Source organism: Theropithecus gelada, chromosome X, assembly GCF_003255815.1.
Source record: "Theropithecus gelada isolate Dixy chromosome X, Tgel_1.0, whole genome shotgun sequence".
Classification (NCBI taxonomy): domain Eukaryota; kingdom Metazoa; phylum Chordata; class Mammalia; order Primates; family Cercopithecidae; genus Theropithecus; species Theropithecus gelada.
In genome coordinates this window covers 107,991,243-108,009,331 of record NC_037689.1, presented here as the reverse complement: position 1 = coordinate 108,009,331, position 18,089 = coordinate 107,991,243, and positions in this window count along the sequence as shown.

Genomic DNA, 18,089 nt, shown 5'->3' with positions numbered 1-18,089 from the left:
TGGGGTTTCACCATGTTGGCCAGGATAGTCTTGATCTCCTGACCTGGTGATCCGCCCGCCTCGGCCTCCCAAAGTACTGGGATTACAGGCTTGAGCCACTGCATCCAGCCTGGCAGCTATTTTATTTTTAAGAGCAATTCCAAATTTCTGAATTTTTCTAAGTCCATTGCTACCTGCTAGCTCTTCTCCCCATAATAGAAATCGTACAACCATTTTAGATGAGTCTAGTCGTATAGAAGCAGCTTTACTGTCTCTCTCCATTCAGAGTCTCCAGCATGAGGTAACAATAACTTGAGCTCCCCCACTGTGCAGAATTCTTTAATCAGAGCTGTGAGGGGTAGAGAATCACCGTCCCTGCCTTTTATTTCTTGGTTTGATTATATTTCCTTTCTATAACTCTGTCCTTCAACCTTTGAACTTTATTTGTAAGTCTCCCATAGCCTCTAGATACCAAGCTGACTTTTCCATATGGTTCCCTAGTATCTGGTGGATTATTTTTATTTGACAGTTTGCTTCATTGTTTGGATCTCCAACTTCTAACCTACTTGATCCCTCTAGCAGCAATTTTCACTTGCTCCCCACTGTATCACTTGATAAGAGACCTGACCTACTGGTTGAAAAAAACACTATCTTAGGAGATAGAAACTAAGTTCTAACCTTGGGTCCTTGACTTGCTGCCTAACCCACTTCCTGCTTCGCTTTCCTCATATTTGGCAGAAAAATACACATCCCAAACTCTCCTTGCTTCGCAAGGATATCCCCAGGACAAATAATATTGTACACGTGAGTGCTGTTTGCAATATTGCTGATAAATCAACTCAAAAGGTGATTGCTATCATTAAATCTTAATAAGACAGTAATGAGAAAAGCATGCTTTCACAGGGAAGCCACATATATATATATACACACACACATATATATGTATATATGTACATATGTGTACAATCAACTACATAGTAAGAAAAAAAACTTTAGTGACAGCACAAAAAAAGTCTTTGGTTTGAGGTAAACTAACTTTAAACAGACATTGACATTATTAAACATTTACTTATAATCTAGAAAGCCCAAGCCAAGTTGAAACAAAGTTCAAGACTAACAAATTACTCCTCAGGCTTCCAAATGTAAACCTTCCCTTAATTCTATTTATTGACTGTCATCGGATAAATGTTTTCTTGACTTGTAATCCTAAACTGCCACTTACCTTATCATCAAAAACTCAACTTGGCATAATTTGGCTATTTAAATCATGAAGGAGTCAAGCTGTTGTCTTTATTTCAGGGGTTCCAAGAAAGGTATGCAGTTAAATGTCATGGGCTCAGGCAGAGCCAAAAACTTGCTCTGGCATACTGGGCAAGGCAGATAACTCTTCAGGACTCAGACTGCTGGTCTTGCCCTTGACACAGACTGGAAAAACTTGGCTGGGTGGCAGCATCATATAGTTGAAAGTACATGAGGAAAATGGTGACCAGGACATCTGGGTTGGATCTGACTAGCTTGAGCAAGTCACTCTTTGGGCCTCAGTTTTGTCTTTTAGAATATGAAAGGATTTCAGTCACTCACCTCTAAGTTCCCTTCTAGCTTTATTATATTTTTTCTTTGTTTATATTTTCTTTAATAAGAAGAGACAGGGTCTCACCATATTGACCAGGCTGGTCTCAAACTCCTGGCCCCACGCAATCCTCCTGCCTGGCCTCCCAAAGTGCTGGGATTACAAGCGTGAGCCACCGTGCCTTGCCCCCTTCTAGCTTTAATATTCCTCTCAACTGGGAATGTTGATGTGAAAAACTGGCCTTACAAATTCAGGCTGCGCTTTAGAATCTTGGATTCCTTGCTCATTTTTCCTCCTTTCTGTCTAGGCCATGATACAGTAATGAAGGAATTGCTCCACTGAATCGAGACATAAACCTATTCATTCCAGGCTAAGCTAGTCACAGGTGCATGGAAGATAGAAGACCCAGCATCTTCCTGAGGAAGACTCATTTCCAATGGCTGCATTTCTTCACATTCTTTTGTTGTTGTTGTTGTTTTAATAAACATGTATTGAGTGCCACTGTGTGCCAGGTAATATGTACAAACAGGTATTTTATAGCTAACATTTCACAGACAACATATATTTCAAGCATTAGGATGCATAAATGCATATCCCTTGTTTTTGCAGAAGTTGGATGTTGCAAGAAATATTTTAAGTCCCTGAGGGTGAAATTTACACAAAAGTAAATATCAACTTTATTTCATGAATCAATATTTGAATAACAAAGTAAATGAACAGATTGGATCTGAAATCAGAGAAGTGCAGGTTCAAAATCCTTGCCAATGATAAACTCTTGCAATCTGAGGCAGGTGACTTAATCTCTCAGAGCCTTTTTCCTCATACGTGATACGTTCTTTCATGTATCTAACCTTGGAGGGTGGTTGTGAAAATCAATGAACTACTTTGTGTGGAGACTAGCTAGCACCCTGTCTGGCAAATAAGTCACTCAATAATTGTTTGCTTTAGGGATGTCCCCATTTTCAATTGCAGATATTCATGTTTTAATACTAAGGCAGAAATCAAATCTACCCCAAGTGGGTTAAGTAGGCCAATTTTCTGTTGAATACCCTTTTACTTCTGTAGCCTCAGGTGCAACTGACATCCTGCCCTGCCACAACATAGCAGGAGTGTTATTAGAAACCACACACTTTCCTGCAGGGGAGGAAGAGGAAAAGAAAGAAAGAAACCCAAGCATCTGCTACATGTGTGATTGATTTTGAGATGCGGGCAAGCTGGCAGTTTGTAGTTGCTCTTTTCTTGAACTGCAATGCTGTCAGGAATCAATATGCTGAAAGCAGTTTTGGAAAGCTAGCTGGGGAACCCCTGGAGAATTCTGAGAGCTATTGGCCACATCCATTCGAGCTTTAGACAAGTCCCGTACCCTAACCTGGTACTCTGTTTTTAAGATGAGTGGCCAGTGCACTATCTCCTCCGTGTTACTTGTGAAGATAAAGCTATCAACCTCATCAACAGGCCAAGAGCTTTGATCTTTGTTCCAGTGGTGCAATCAGCTGGGGAAAGGAGATAGATTTCATCTGACTTGAGATGACTAAGGTGTATTGATAATAACATCCCCTCTTGGGGTGCATTAAAGGGTGGCCCTTGGTCAGGTGAATTTGCATCTCTTCTGAGAATTTTAAAAACAGAAATGGGGTCTTGCTGTGTTGCCCGGGCTGATCTCAGACTGCTGGGCTCAAGTGATACTCCCACCTCAGCCTCCCCAGTAGTTGGGACTACAAGCATGTGCCACCATTCTGAGAATTCTTGAGAGGAGCATGGCAGTAGTGATCAGCTTCCAAATTTACACTTGGATCTCAATCTGTACCCGTTATTAACAATGATAAGAATAGTAACAGGTATAACGTATTGAGTAGTTATGTGCTAAATTATCTTAACTATGGGGGGGAACTGAGGCTTAGAGGGTAATTCCATTAAGGTCTCCCTAGTAATGAGCAGAAGGACAAATTTTCAACACAGATCTGTCTAAATGCAGAGCCCGACCAACTAAGCCCCACGTGACTGTGACCCTTGCCCAGAATCTCATATGATCTGTGGCTTGTTCTTGCATGATAACTGGGAACTGAGGAGGAGAGAATCAAACAGACCACAGGGGGTTTGAGCCCAGAACCTCAGTCTCATTGTCACACGATTTGAATCATCTGAGCACTTGATTATACCTCATCCTACCATGAAAGATGGGTAGGCTTTGTACGTACCGCTTTAAATCAGGAAATGATTTAGGTCTTTCAAGGACTCATTTGGCATAGCTGGCATCTGCCTTCAAAACACTTGGGAGTTGAATATCTTCAAAGCGGTTCTCTCTTGGATGGGGTTCTCAGATATTGATGGATTTGTTTCTAAGGAAACAGAGGCAAAAAGAACAGAAGAATAAGAGACAGGAGGCCCTATTTTGCCCTCAGATTGGCCCTTAGCATGCTAATTACATATATACACCAGGGGTTCCAAAAATGAACATTTTGTACTCAGATTCTTAGTTTATCTCCATGCATCCAAGCCACTTTCCAGAGCCTCCCCCAGTTTGTGCTATTCTTTGTGGCAGAGCCTTAACTTAAGGGCCACTTCCTGCTGCCTTCCTCCATCTCTTCTCTTCATCAACCCTCCATCTGTTCTTTCCTCCAGATTTCATCCCCAGATGCCCTCCTTCCCCTGTGAGGGATACACAGCATGGTGTGCCTGTGACCCACACAGCTCGTGATATGCTATCAGTCCACAGTACAATTATAGATTCCATTCCTGTCTACATTTGATATTTCCTTTACTCTGGCTTAGAAGTGTTTGCAGGATCTCTTTGTAGACAAAGGTACAATTTGTCATTAAGGCAGGTGAACAATGAGCTGCAGTGGCTACATGAGACTCAGAGAGAAGCTTTTTGTTCTCTCCTTTGGAATGGGTAATTTTTTATAATAGCGCTCAACTTTTTTATTTTTATTTTTTCTTTTTTGTAGAGATGGAGTCTCATTTTGTTGCCCAGGCTAGATCTGTTTTGTTTTTTTTTTTGAGACAACGTCTCACTCTGTTACCTGGGCTGGAGTGCAGTGGTGTGATCATGGCTCACTGCAGCTTCAACCTTCTGCACCCAAGCCATCCTCCTCCCTCAGCCTTCCAAGGCTGGTACTACAAGGGAGCACCACCACATCCATTCAGCTAATTTTTTTTTTTTTTTTTTTTTTGTAAAGATGGGATCTCATTATGTTGTCCAGGCTGACCTCAAACTCCTGGGCTTAAGCAATCCTCCTGCCTCAGCTTCCAGAAGTGTTGAGATTACAGGTAAGCCACTGCACCCAGCCTAGATCTTTATATATAAGACTTTATATATAAGATCTTTATATATAAGTCTTTATATATCAGACTTAGTGTGGAGTTTCTAAGGGAAAGAGATCAGTGGATAACTGGGTGTGAAAAGTAAAAGTCAAAAGAATTCTGACTCTGAGTGCAGAAATTCTGATTCTGAGTGTATGCCCTGACTAATATTCAATTGTTTTAAAGTAAAAGAAGCTGGCTGGGCATGGTGGCTCACGCCTGTAATCCTAGCACTCTGGGCAGCTGAAGCAGGAGGAGTGCTTGAGCCTAGGAATTCGAGACCAGCCCGGGTAACATGGTGAAACCTCACCTCTACGAAAAATACAAAAAACTAGCTGGCTGGTGGTGAGTGTCTCTAGTCCCAGCTACTTGGGAGGCTGAACTGGGTGGATCGCTTAAGGCCAGGAGGTCAAGGATGCATTGAGCCATGACCGTGCCCCTGCACTCCATCCTGGGTGACAGAGTGAGATCCTGTCAAAATAAAATAAAATAAAAGTAAAATAACACACAAGGATGAGGTCTTTCTTGTGGCAATGTTTACTCTTCTTTTTTACATTCAACAATTTTTCCCCTCAGTTGGGTCCCCTGCAATCATTGAGGCTTATTTTAGCCCAGCCACATCAACTGATTGGGATAGGTCATGTAGACTTTGAACAGAGCTCCCCATTTTCTGGTGATTCTAGAAAAAAAGGATTTCTCAGCATTCAATGACCATTTGCATCCTCTGAGCCTCTCTCAACCCTGTTGGCCTCTCTTTTCCTTTCCTTTCCTGTTATATCACGCCAAGATTGGATTTCATCCATTTTTCTTTTGGAGACAAAGCAGGCTTGCCTGGAAAGAAAACATCCCCGGAGAGATTAGACTCTGACTAATTCTCATTCCTAGCATCTAAAGACAGTGGATTAGATTAAGAAACAAATAACAATACTGTGCTCCAATTGCACTATATGAGCTCTCTTAATATATGATATTTTTAATGGAGCTGGTCAAGGTAGTTCTTAGAAGCAGATGCTGAGTACTATACTAACTATTCACAGGCCCTGCAAACCAAGGAAGAGGACAAGAGGAAAAACTTAGATTTACAGCAGAAAAATAACTTCTGTTTTTTTCTTCTCTCTCTTATGTAAACATTCAAAGTCATAAGTTTCACACTGAAGTGTGTATTTGTGCAAACTGCAGGTGGGGTGGGCAGAGATGCTATTTTGTTATAGCTAGCACCTGTGAGTAAAGGGGCCAAATATTTAGCATTAGACAGGAAAAGCCTGGGTTTTCTCTTCCTGTTTCATTCTGACGCCTTTCCAAATGTCTTTCTCTGACCCTTCTTTCTCACTTTTATCTTCTGTCTCTTCCCACCTGTCTCCTTTCATTTATCCATTCCTCTGGCCCAGAGAAATATATTCACTTTAAAACACAGCTTAACAATGTTCCAATACTCCTACCTGACTGAGAAACTTTACAGGTATTTTTGTCAGTCTCCCATAATTGGCTTAGCTCCCTGGGTCCGCGTACATCTCTGGCGTTAGACATCCCAGCCACCCCCAAAGGGCCCATAAGTTTCCCCAGGTGTCCTAGAGTAACACATCTGAATCTGTCTAGCTTGTAGCTAGTGAAGGGAAGGTGAGGAAAATGACTTGCCTGTGCCTAGAGTACTCCCTTGGCTCTTCTCCAACCCCATAGAGAAGCACAGATGCAAAAGGGTGGCTCTAACATTTCCCTGCTTTCCACTCTCCTTCTTTCTCCAATCTCCAAAGGTTCTTGCCTATTCTCTGGGCAGCAAGTCCTTAGAGACCTACAAAGAGACTTAGACTCCCACACAATAACAATAGGAAACTTTAACACCCCACTGTCAATATTAGACAGATCAATGAGACAGAAGGTTAACAAGGATATCCAGGAATTGAACTCAGCTGTGCACCAAGCACACCTAATAGACATCTACAAACTCTCCACCGCAAATCAACAAAATATACATTCTTCTCAGCACCACATCACACTTATTCTAAAATTGACCACATAATTGGTAGTAAAACACTCCTCAGCAAATGTAAAAGAACAGAAATTATAACAAACTGTCTCTCAGACCACAGTGCAATCAAACTAGAACTCAGGATTAAGAAACTCAATCAAAGCCACTCAACTACATGGAAACTGAATAACGTGCTCCTGAATGACTACTGAGTACATAACGGAATGAAGGCAGAAATAAAGATGTTCTTTGAAACCAATGAGAACAAAGACGCAATGTATCAGAATCTCTGGGACACATTTAAAGCAGTGTGTAGAGGGAAATTGATAGCACTAAATGCCCACAAGAGAAAGCAGGAAAGATCTAAAATTGACACCCTAATATCACAATTAAAAGAACTAGAGAAGCAAGAGCAAACACATTCAAAACCTAGCAGAAGGCAAGAAATAACTAAGATCAGAGAAGAACTGAAGGAGATAGAGACACAAAAAAACCTTCAAAAAAATCAATGAATCCAGGAGCTGGTTTTATGAAAAGATCAACAAAACTGATAGACTGCTAGCAAGACTAATAAAGAGGAAAAGAGAGGCCGGGCGCGGTGGCTCAAGCCTGTAATCCCAGCACTTTGGGAGGCCGAGACGGGCGGATCACGAGGTCAGGAGATCGAGACCATCCTGGCGAACATGGTGAAACCCCGTCTCTACTAAAAAAAAAAATACAAAAAAACTAGCCGGGCAAGGTGGTGGGTGCCTGTAGTCCCAGCTACTCGGGAGGCTGAGGCAGGAGAATGGCGTGAACCCGGGAGGCAGAGCTTGCAGTGAGCTGAGATCTGGCCACTGCACTCCAGCTCGGGAGAGAGAGCAAGACTCCGTCTCAAAAAAAAAAAAAAAGAGGAAAAGAGAGAAGAATCAAATAGACACAACAAAAAATGATAAAGGGGATATCACCACGGATCCCACAGAAATACAAACTACCATCAGAAGATACTAAAAACATCTCTATGCAAAAAAAAAAAAACCACTAGAAAATCTAGAAGAAATGGATAAATTCCTGGACACATACACCCTCCCAAGACTAAACCAGGAAGAAGTGGAATCTCTGAATAGACCAATAACAGGCTCTGAAATTGAGGCAATAATTAATAGCCTACCAACCAAAAAAAAGTCCAGGACCAGACAGATTCACAGCCGAATTCTACCAGAGGTACAAAGAGGAGCTGGTACCATTCCTTCTGAAACTACTCCAATCAATAGAAAAAGAGGGAATCCTCCCTAACTCACCCTATGAGGCCAGCCAGCATCATCGTGATACCAAACCCTGGCAGAGACACAACAAAAAAATGATAATTTTAGACCAATATCCCTGATGAACATTTATGCAAAAATTCTCAATAAAATACTGGCAAACTGAATCCAGCAGCACATCAAAAGCCTTATCCACCACAATCAAGTCGGCTTCATCCCTGGGATGCAAGGCTGGTTCAACATATGCAAATCAATAAACATAATCCAGCATATAAACAGAACCAAAGACAAAAACCACATGATTATTCAATAGATGCAGAAAAGGCCTTTGACAAAATTCAACAGCCCTTCATGCTAAAAACTCTCAATAAACTAGGTATTGATGGAACATATCTCAAAATAATAAGAGCCATTTATGACAAACCCACAGCCAATATCATACTAAATGGCCAAAAACTGGAAGCATTCCCTTTGAAAACTGGCACAAGACAGGGATGCCCTCTCACACTACTCCTATTCAACATAGTGTTGGAAGTTCTGGCCAGGGCAATCAGGCAAGAGAAAGAAATAAAGTGTATTCAGTAAGGAAAAGAGGAAGTCAAATTGTCCCTGTTTGCAGATGACATGATTGTATATCTGGAAGACTCCATCATCTCAGCCCAAAATCTCCTAAAGCTGATAAGCAACTTCAGCAAAGTCTCAGGATACAAAATCACTGTGAAAAAATCACACGCATTTCTATACACCAATAACAGACAGAAAGCCAAATCATGAGTTAACTCCCATTCACAATTTCTACAAAGAGAATAAAATACCTAGGAATCCAACTTACAAGGGATGTGAAGGAGCTCTTCAAGGAAAACTACAAACCACTGCTCAACGAAATAAAAGAGGACACAAACAAATGGAAGAACATTCCATGCTCATGGATAGGAAGAATCAATATCGTGAAAATGGCCATAGTACCCAAGGTAATTTATAGATTCAATGCAATCCCCATCAAGCTACCAATGACTTTCTTCACAGAATTGGAAAAAACTACTTTAAAGTTCATATGGAAGCAAAAAAGAGCCCGCATTGCCAAGACAATCCTAAGCCAAAACAACAAAGCTGGAGGCATCATGCTACCTGACTTCAAACTATACTACAAGGCTACAGTAACCAAAACAGCATGGTACTGGTACCAAAGCAGAGATATAGACCAATGGAACAGAACAGAGGCATCAGAAATAACACCACACATCTACAACCATCTGATCTTTGACAAACCTAATGAAAACAAGAAATGGGGAAAGGATTCCCTATTTAATAAATGGTGCTGGGAAAACTGGCTAGCCGTAGGTAGAAAGCTGAAACTGGATCCCTTCCTTACACCTTATACAAAAATTAATTCAAGATGGATTAAAGACTTAAATGTTAGACCTGAAACCATAAAAGCCCTAGAAGATAGCCTAGGCCATACCATTCAGGACATAGGCATGGGCAAGGACTTCATGACTGAAACACCAAAAGCAATGGCAACAAAAGCCAAAATTGACAAATGGGATCTAATTAAACTAAAGAGCTTCTGCACAGCAAAAGAAACTCCCGTCAGAGTGAACAGGCAACCTACAGAATGGGAGAAAATTTTTGCAATCTACCTATCTGACAAAGGGCCAATATCCAGAATCTTCAAAGAACTTAAACAAACTTACAAGAAAAAATCAAACAACCCAATCAAAAAGTGGGCAAAGGATATGAACAGACATTTCTCAAAAGAAGACATTTATGCAGCCAAAAAACACATGAAAAAACATGGAGGTTTGCTCATCATCACTGGCCATCAGAGAAATGCAAATCAAAACCACAATGAGATACCATCTCACACCAGTTAGAATGGCGATCATTAAAAACTCAGGAAACAACAGATGCTGGAGAGGATGTGGAGAAATAGGAACGCTTTTATTATACTTTAAGTTCTAGGGTGCATGTGCACAACATGGAACACAGAAGCCACCTGCTGGGAGTTCTATCTTTTTAGAGATGAGCTGTTTGGGGTTTAGAAATGAGACGGAAGGAAACGGAAGGCAGAGGGCAAGGGCGGAGTTGTGAGAGGCTACCAGCACAAGGACGGAGGCTGGGGGCCAAGTGCAGTAGGGCCAGAAAAGTGTTCAGTGGAATTGTGGGTAGGAGGCTGAGACGCCACTGGGCCCTGTCCCCACCAAAGATGGAAGAACTGAGGTGGAGGCAACTGGTCACTTGCTTAGGAGAGAACTCAGGCGCCAAGTTAAAAAGACTCCCATAAAGAACTGCCATCTTCTACCCACTGCAGTCTTGGATGGTTTTGGATATATGTGAAATCAGTGGCCAGGGAGGCAGAGCCTACTGCTGGGATATCAGGGCAAGTGCCCAGTCCGGGAATATTTTTTTAATTACAAAAGCAAGGCATACTTATTAATAAATCAGACACAGATGAACACATGAAGTATGTAATCTCATCTGATCTTCCTTTTGGCTCCTTCTCAAGTTCTTTGATAGAGCTTCCTCATCTTCCCTACTTTTTTATTCTTGAGATAGTTTCTCAGGTTAGAGTGTAGTGGCACGATCACAGCTCACTGCAGCCTTCACCTCCTAGGCTCAGATGATCCTCTCCCACTTCAGCCTCCCAAGTAGCTGGGACCACAGGTGCACATCACCATGCCCACGCAATTTTTGTATTTTTTCATGGAGATGAGTTTTGCCATGTTACCTAGGCTGGTCTTGAACTTCTGGACTCAAGCGATCCACCCACCTTAGATTCCCAAAGTGCTGGGATTACAGTTGTGAGCCACTTCTAACTACTGTAGGGCTGCAAGGCTCAACCCTCTACAGTTTTCTTCTTCTATATTCATTTCTTTGGTGACCATCCCAAGGTAAACATATATAAAACTGAACTCTTCATCTAACCCACTTCTACTACTAACTCTTTATTTCTCTGTCTTATTCATAAGTGTCAAGTAGATTCTCCCAGTTGCCCTGTCTTAAATCTTAGAATTATCCTGAACTCCTCTCTTTTTCATTGTCTTTACCTTTCACATATATCCAAAAGCTCACAAATTATCACCATGTCCATATCCTCAGCTACCACCTAGCCTGAGCCATCATTTCCTGCAAGGTTATTTCAACAGTTTCCTTACTGGTCTCCCTGCCTGCACCTGTGCCTATAATGGTTAGTTCTGCCCATAGAAGCCAATATCAGTCCTTTCACAATGTTAAGTCACTCCATGTCCCTCCCCTGCTCTAAACTCAACAATGACTCCCACCTTACTCCAAATAAAACCCCAAATCGCTCCCATAGCCTCCTTGTCCTCTATGATACTTCTCTAAATCCCTCTTTAATCCCTACCATTGTTAGGGAAATCTCTCTCTCACTCTCCTCCACTTAGCGCCCCTGGCCTCTTGGTTCTTTTTAGGGTATGTGCATTTCTGGAGATTCTTAATGAGTATTGTCTGAGTAGCACTGTAGCATGGTAGGTGAGAGTAAGAGGCTTTGAAGTAAGGGAGATTTGGTTCCAATCCTGGCTTCTTCACTTACTGGCTCCACTTGTGCCCTTAATCCCATCTCCTCTTCCCCGTTTAAGGACATAACTCCAGGTATTCCCACTTCTGTCTTGCATCAGTAATTTCTTCCTCTCTACATGCTGTAATATCTACTATTTTAAAAAAAGGAAGTCCTCCATTCACCTCACATCCTCCTCCAGCTTCTGTTCATTTCTCTTCTCCCTGTTACAGTAAAATTCCTTGAAAGAGCTGTCTATACTCATGGCTTCCAATTCTTCTGTTTCTCTCTTATATTATCTCCAACGAGGCTTCTGCCTGTATCACTCCACTAAAATAGCTCTTTCCGCAATAGTCGCAAGTGAACCTCCGCGTTGTCAAATCAAATGGTCAATTTTTTTTTTTTTGAAACGGAGTCTCGCTCTGTGGCCCGGGCTGGAGTGCAGTGGCCGGATCTCAGCTCACTGCAAGCTCCACCTCCCGGGTTTACGCCATTCTCCTGCCTCAGCCTCCCGAGTAGCTGGGACCACAGGCGCCCGCCACCTCGCCCGGCTAGTTTTTTGTATTTTTTTGGTAGAGACGGGGTTTCATCATGTTAGCCAGGATGGTCTCAATCTCCTGACCTCGTGATCCGCCCGTCTCAGCCTCCCAAAGTGCTGGGATTACAGGCTTGAGCCACCGCGCCTGGCCGAATGGTCAATTTTTAGTCCTCTTGTGCTTAACATTTCGGCAGCATTCTAAAAAGTTCAAACCTCCCTCCTTGTCTGAGTCTGTTTGTGCTGCTATAACAAAATACCTGAGACTGGATAATTTATAAATAATAGAAACTCACTTTACTCCATGGCTGTTAGGACACCATTTTCTCACCAGGTACTTTACTGGCTGTCCCTATTCAGTGTCCTTTGTTGATTTCTCCTCTCATTCTTGACCTGTAACCATTAGTGTACCCCACAATTCAGATCTGGGTTTGTTTCTCTTCTTTATACAGTACTCTCCCCTTATCCATGGTTTCACTTTCCATGATTTCAGTCACTCACAATTAACTGTAGTATGAAAGTATTAAATAGAAAACTCCAGAAATAATTTACAAATTTAAAATTAGTTTTCAAGTTTCATAGCCTAATGCTACATCATAATTCCTATGTCATTCACTTCATTACATCTCATCATGTAGGCATTTTATCATCTCACACCATCATAAGAAGAGTGAGTACAGTACAAAAAAGTATTTTGAGAAAGAGCGACCACATTCACATAACTTTTATTAGAGTGTATTTTTAATTGTTCCATTTTATTATTAGTTATTGTTAATCTCTTACAATGCCTAATTTATCAATTTAAATTTTAATTTATAAATTAAACTATTTTTCTTTTTTTGCCACAAGAAGATTCAGAAGAGCTATAAATTTAACTTTATCATAGATGTGTATAGGAAAAACCATAGTATATATAGGGTTTAATACTATTTGAGGTTTCAGGCATCCACTGGGAGTCTTAGAACGTATCCCCCATGGATAAAGAGGTGCAGGTCTACTCTTTCCCGGGATGATCTCACCCAGTCTCATGGCTTTAACTACCATATGTACATTGAAGATTTCCAAATTTATATCTGCACTTCAGACTTCTCCCAACTCCAGATGCATCTATCCAACTATCTACTCAATATTTCCTCTTGGAAATCTAATAGACATCTTAAACTTAACATGTTTGCTATAGTTTCAATATATGTGTCCCTCCAAAATTCGTACATTGAAACCTAATCACCAAAGTGATGGTATTAGGAGGTGGTGCTTCTGGAAGGTGATTAAGTCATGAGGGCTCCACTCCCATGAATGGAATTAGTGCCCTCATAGTAGAGGCTTCAGAGAGCTGCCTCCCCACTTTTCTGTGCCCTTTCATCTCTTCTGCCAGGTGAGAACGCAACATTCATTGGAAGCAGAGACTGGGTCCTCACCAGACATCAACCCTTACAATGCCTTTATCTTGAACTTCCCAGACTCTAGAACTGCAAGAAATAAATTTCTATTATTTATAAGTTATCCAGTCTCAGGTATTTTGTTATAGCAGCACAAACAGACTCAGACAATGTTTAAAGAGAATCCATGATTGCCCTCTCTACAAACCTGATTCTCTTCCAAATCTTGCCAAATTCTCTTGATGGCAGCTCTATCCTTTCAGTTGCTAAAATTAAAAACCTTGGAGTCATCCTTGACTCCTTTTTCTCTCACAGTGCAGACCCAAGATATCTGCAAAACATGTTAGACTTTTCTTCAAAACACCATCAGAGCTGGGCACAGTGGCATGCACCTGTAGTCTCCGTTACTCAGGAGGCTGAGGCAGGAGGATAGCCTAAGCACAGGAGTTCAAGTCCAGCCTGGGCAACAAATGAGACATCGTATCTTAAAAAAAAAAAAAAAAAAAAAAAATCTGAATCTGACCAGTTCTTCCCACCTCAATCACCACCACCTCGATCCACGCCACTGTCCTCTCTCACCTGGATTACTGCAACAGCCTTCCAGCTGATCTCTTTGTTTCTGCTTTTACTCTCTTAAAGCCTGTTCTTACTTACCATGGCAACTGGAGTGATCCATTTAAAATTTAAGTTAGAGTACATCATTCCTCACCGAATATCTTCCAAGGCTCTCAATTTCACTCACAGTAAAAGCCAGCACCCATTTAATGACCTGCAAAGCCCTACCTGATTTAGCAGCCACATTGTTCATACTGCTTTCCCACTCTGCTCCAGTCACTCTAGTCTCCTTGCTGTTCCTTAAACATGCCACATGTTCCCACTTTGGAGCCATTGCACAGGCTTTTCCTCTGCCTGGAAAACTCTGCCCCCGGATATCCATATGAATTGCCCCTTGGCTTCCTGCCGGTCTCTGCCCAGATGCCCTCTCCTCAGAGAGTCCTTCTTTGATTATCCTTCTACATCCACACAGCTCAACACTCCTTTCTCCCCTTACCCACTTTATTGTTTCCCTTGAAAATATCACCATCTGCTATCTTATTATTTTATTTCATTAATTCTATCTCTTCCTCCTAGAATGTAAACTTCTAGCAAGACTTTGTTTTATTCATTGCTCTACTCACCAGCACTTATTTATTTACTCATTTTTAGCTTTAAGGAGCAGAGTTTAACAGGCAAGAAAGAAGGGAGGAGGACAGAATGAGAAAGTTCCCCTGTACAGAGACCAGAGGCAGAGGGGCTCCAAGGCTGAAAGAGGGAATCCCACCTGCCACGGAGACCAGCCAGGTATGTATAAGGAGGCTGGAGGAGGCAGTGTCTGATTTGCATAGGGCTCAGGGGATTGGTTTGACTAGGTATGTCATTCACGTAGCCGGTGGAAAAGGCTGGCCCTCCCACCTTAGCCTTTTAATATCCAAATGCAGGGCGCCATGATGTTCTACAGACGTGGAGATATGTAGGCGTGGCCAGGAACATGTGGGGCAAAAGTAAGAAGGCCACAGGAATCGCCATGTTGGGTGGACCCAGTTTCTAACGGCTGGCATTTGCATATTAAATGTTGCCGGCCTGGCTCTGAGAGCCAGGGCTTCACAAGAAACTTTTCCAGAGATGCTTTAAAAAACGAAAACTTCCCAAGGATTCCTTTTCCTCTCTATCTGCATAAAATCATTTCTGAATAACTCCTGCCACATTCCCCCCTGTGGAGATATCACACTAACTGCTGTGAGGGGGTTTTGGGCTATGACTCTTTCTGGCTACTTCCTGCTGAAAAGGGGTGTCAAATGGGGATCAGCAGCTAGGGCTCCTCCTGGGGTAGATTTAAGGGTCCTCAGAAGAATGGCGTGTCCATAGGTGGTTCAGAATGTAGCACCATTTGGAGTTTGATTACTTCTAGGTGAGAAGGAACAATTAGAGTTATAGTATTGAGTATACAGGGTCCAAATATTAATGTAAGACATATAAGCAAGAGAGGGCTTAATAAAGGGGTTAACCAGTTCCATAAAGAAGACTCTGTACTTACTAGCATTTAGAATAGTGCCTGGCACATAATATTCAATTAATATTTGCTAAATTAATGAGTGAATGGGTGAACAAATCTCTCTACAAAGACCCCTCCAAACAGATAGTGTCTACAAAACAAGTCTTCGGTAATACTTAGGCAAAGTAGCTAAAAAGTCCAGCTCACCCCAAAACAAACAGATACACATCTCAGTGAAGAGATGTGTTAGAAAAAATATTGACAATTCTGCATCTCTCTTTCTTTTTTTTAATGTCTGATCCTTATACCTGGAAGTCGGGATATAAATCTTTATTTTACAGGTAAGGAAAGTGATGAGGCACAGAGATTTTAAGAAACTTCCAAGGCCACCCTTCAACAAATATTTATTAAGCACTTATCATCTGCCACGAACAGTTCTGGGTACTGCAAATACAGCAGTGAACAAGATGCATGAATTGTCTGTCCTTCAGGGAACTTAAATTGCAACGGAGTAATGATCTCATAAGCTAGACACTTAAGTGTAGTTTCATTGACTTGATAATGGATCAACGGATAGCCCTAGAACAGATACCTTTTAAAGGCAGCTCCTGATCCAGTAGGTCTGGGGTAGGGCCCAATTTTCTGCATTTCTAAAAAGCTCCCAGGCACTGCTGGTTCTGCTTGTCCAGGGACCACACTTTGGACAAGGTGCTAGTGTAAAATACACTATCAAGGAAATAGAAACATCTCCTTGGCCCCAATCCTTTCATATAACACAGTCTAGACAGAAAGGTACATTACAGCAAGTCAAGCAAATTTCAGGGGACCAAGACTTGGGATATCCTGACAGGTGTGTTAAACAAGGTGTTGGAAATTCTAGAAGCAGTGGTGTTCAGAGATTCAGCAGGGCAGGCAGGATCAGGGAAGTTAGCCACAAGGTTGCATGGCCACAGGCACTGGAAAAAAAAAAAGGTATTTCTGGGGAGAGTGAGAAAAAGCACTAGAAAGAATTAGGGAGACTCTTAGTTACAGGAGACTATCAGGGCCCAAACAAACAGGAACAAAAAGCCAAAATCAGAACAGAGCTATAAGATGGGGGCTTGGATTCAGGATCAAGGTTGAAGTCATCACTATGGTGTCATAACAAAACTCTTCTTGAACCTGAGCATTGAACTGAAAAAGCCCTTATGTTCTTCTTGCTGGAAGACAGGATTGGCTCTAGAGATGGGGTAGAGCTCACTACACCTGTAGATTGGGATCAAGTGGCCCTAAGGGAGACCTATGAAGGGGATTTGATTCTATGAATAAAGGGGTTTTGGGAACAGGGAACCAAGCAGATTCCACACTGCTCCTATCAGGAATTCTTGGAACTCACAAAGAGGCATAAAGAGCCATTACTTTGTTTTGAATGGCATGGTCCAAAAAGGGGGAAATTTCATATTGATTATTGGCCAGAGATAATGAAAAAAAAAACCCACTGATTTCTCTCTTATCTGTCAGGCTGAAAAGCACTTGGATATGAAGAATATTAAACTAATATTGGGAAAGAAGAGATGGCAGAGAGATCGGTTGAGAGCAGACTGATGGAAGAGACTGACAAAAGAAGGCAAAATGAATCTGCTATTTACAAACTACGTCCCTAAAGAGATAAAGAGAAATGCTGGAGGAACCCTAGGAATCCAGAATCTAACACTGCAAATATCACACCAGTCTGCACATTAGTGTGCACCCAGTGAACTTTGCAAAGAAGGGTGACTAAGCCCCAGGTTCCTGGAAACTCACTGAACAGATAGGCCAAAAGAGCCTGACATCTTTCCTTCAAAACAAGCCAGAAAGGGAGAGTGGCCCTGCTGACTTGAAGCTGTATACCAGGAGCAATATTGGTTAACAGAAAAGCCTCTATAGCCAGAAAAACATTAGTCCAATATCCAGTTCTGCCACTTAACTTCTCTGGGCCTCAGCTGTCTCACCTATAAGTAGGGATAATAAAAAAATAAGCTACATCACAAAGTTGTAGTGAAAATTAAATTACTCAATGCACATAAAGAGCCTGGAACAGTGCTGGGCACATTGTTAGTGTCTGATAGGTTTTAGTCATTACTTTTGTTGTTGGTGGTGCAGCAAGAATGAGCTAGAAGTGATGTGAGAATCTAAACTTTTCATTTACAAGAATACAGTATGAGATCCAGAGAGAAGTTGGGGGTAGCTCCAGGTCACCAGCAAGCTCATAGCAGAGCTAAGGACAGAAATCAGAGCTCTTGAGCTCTTTGCTCTTTCTACCATACAACATTAACTTTCAGAAGGGTAGCTTCCTAACTTCTTAGATCACAATCCATGGCCGGGGCAGGGGGAACAGTGATAAAAAGAAAGTATCAAACACAGCCAGGGAACTATGACATGTTCTGTATAGAAAAACAAAAATAAGGATGACAACAGATTTTGCATGAGAAATGATGCAAATGAGAGGACCATGAAGCAACATCTATAAAGTGTCAGGTTGGAATTCCATACCAAGTGAAACTATGTTTCCTTCCTTCCTTCCTTCCTTCCTTCCTTCCTTCCTT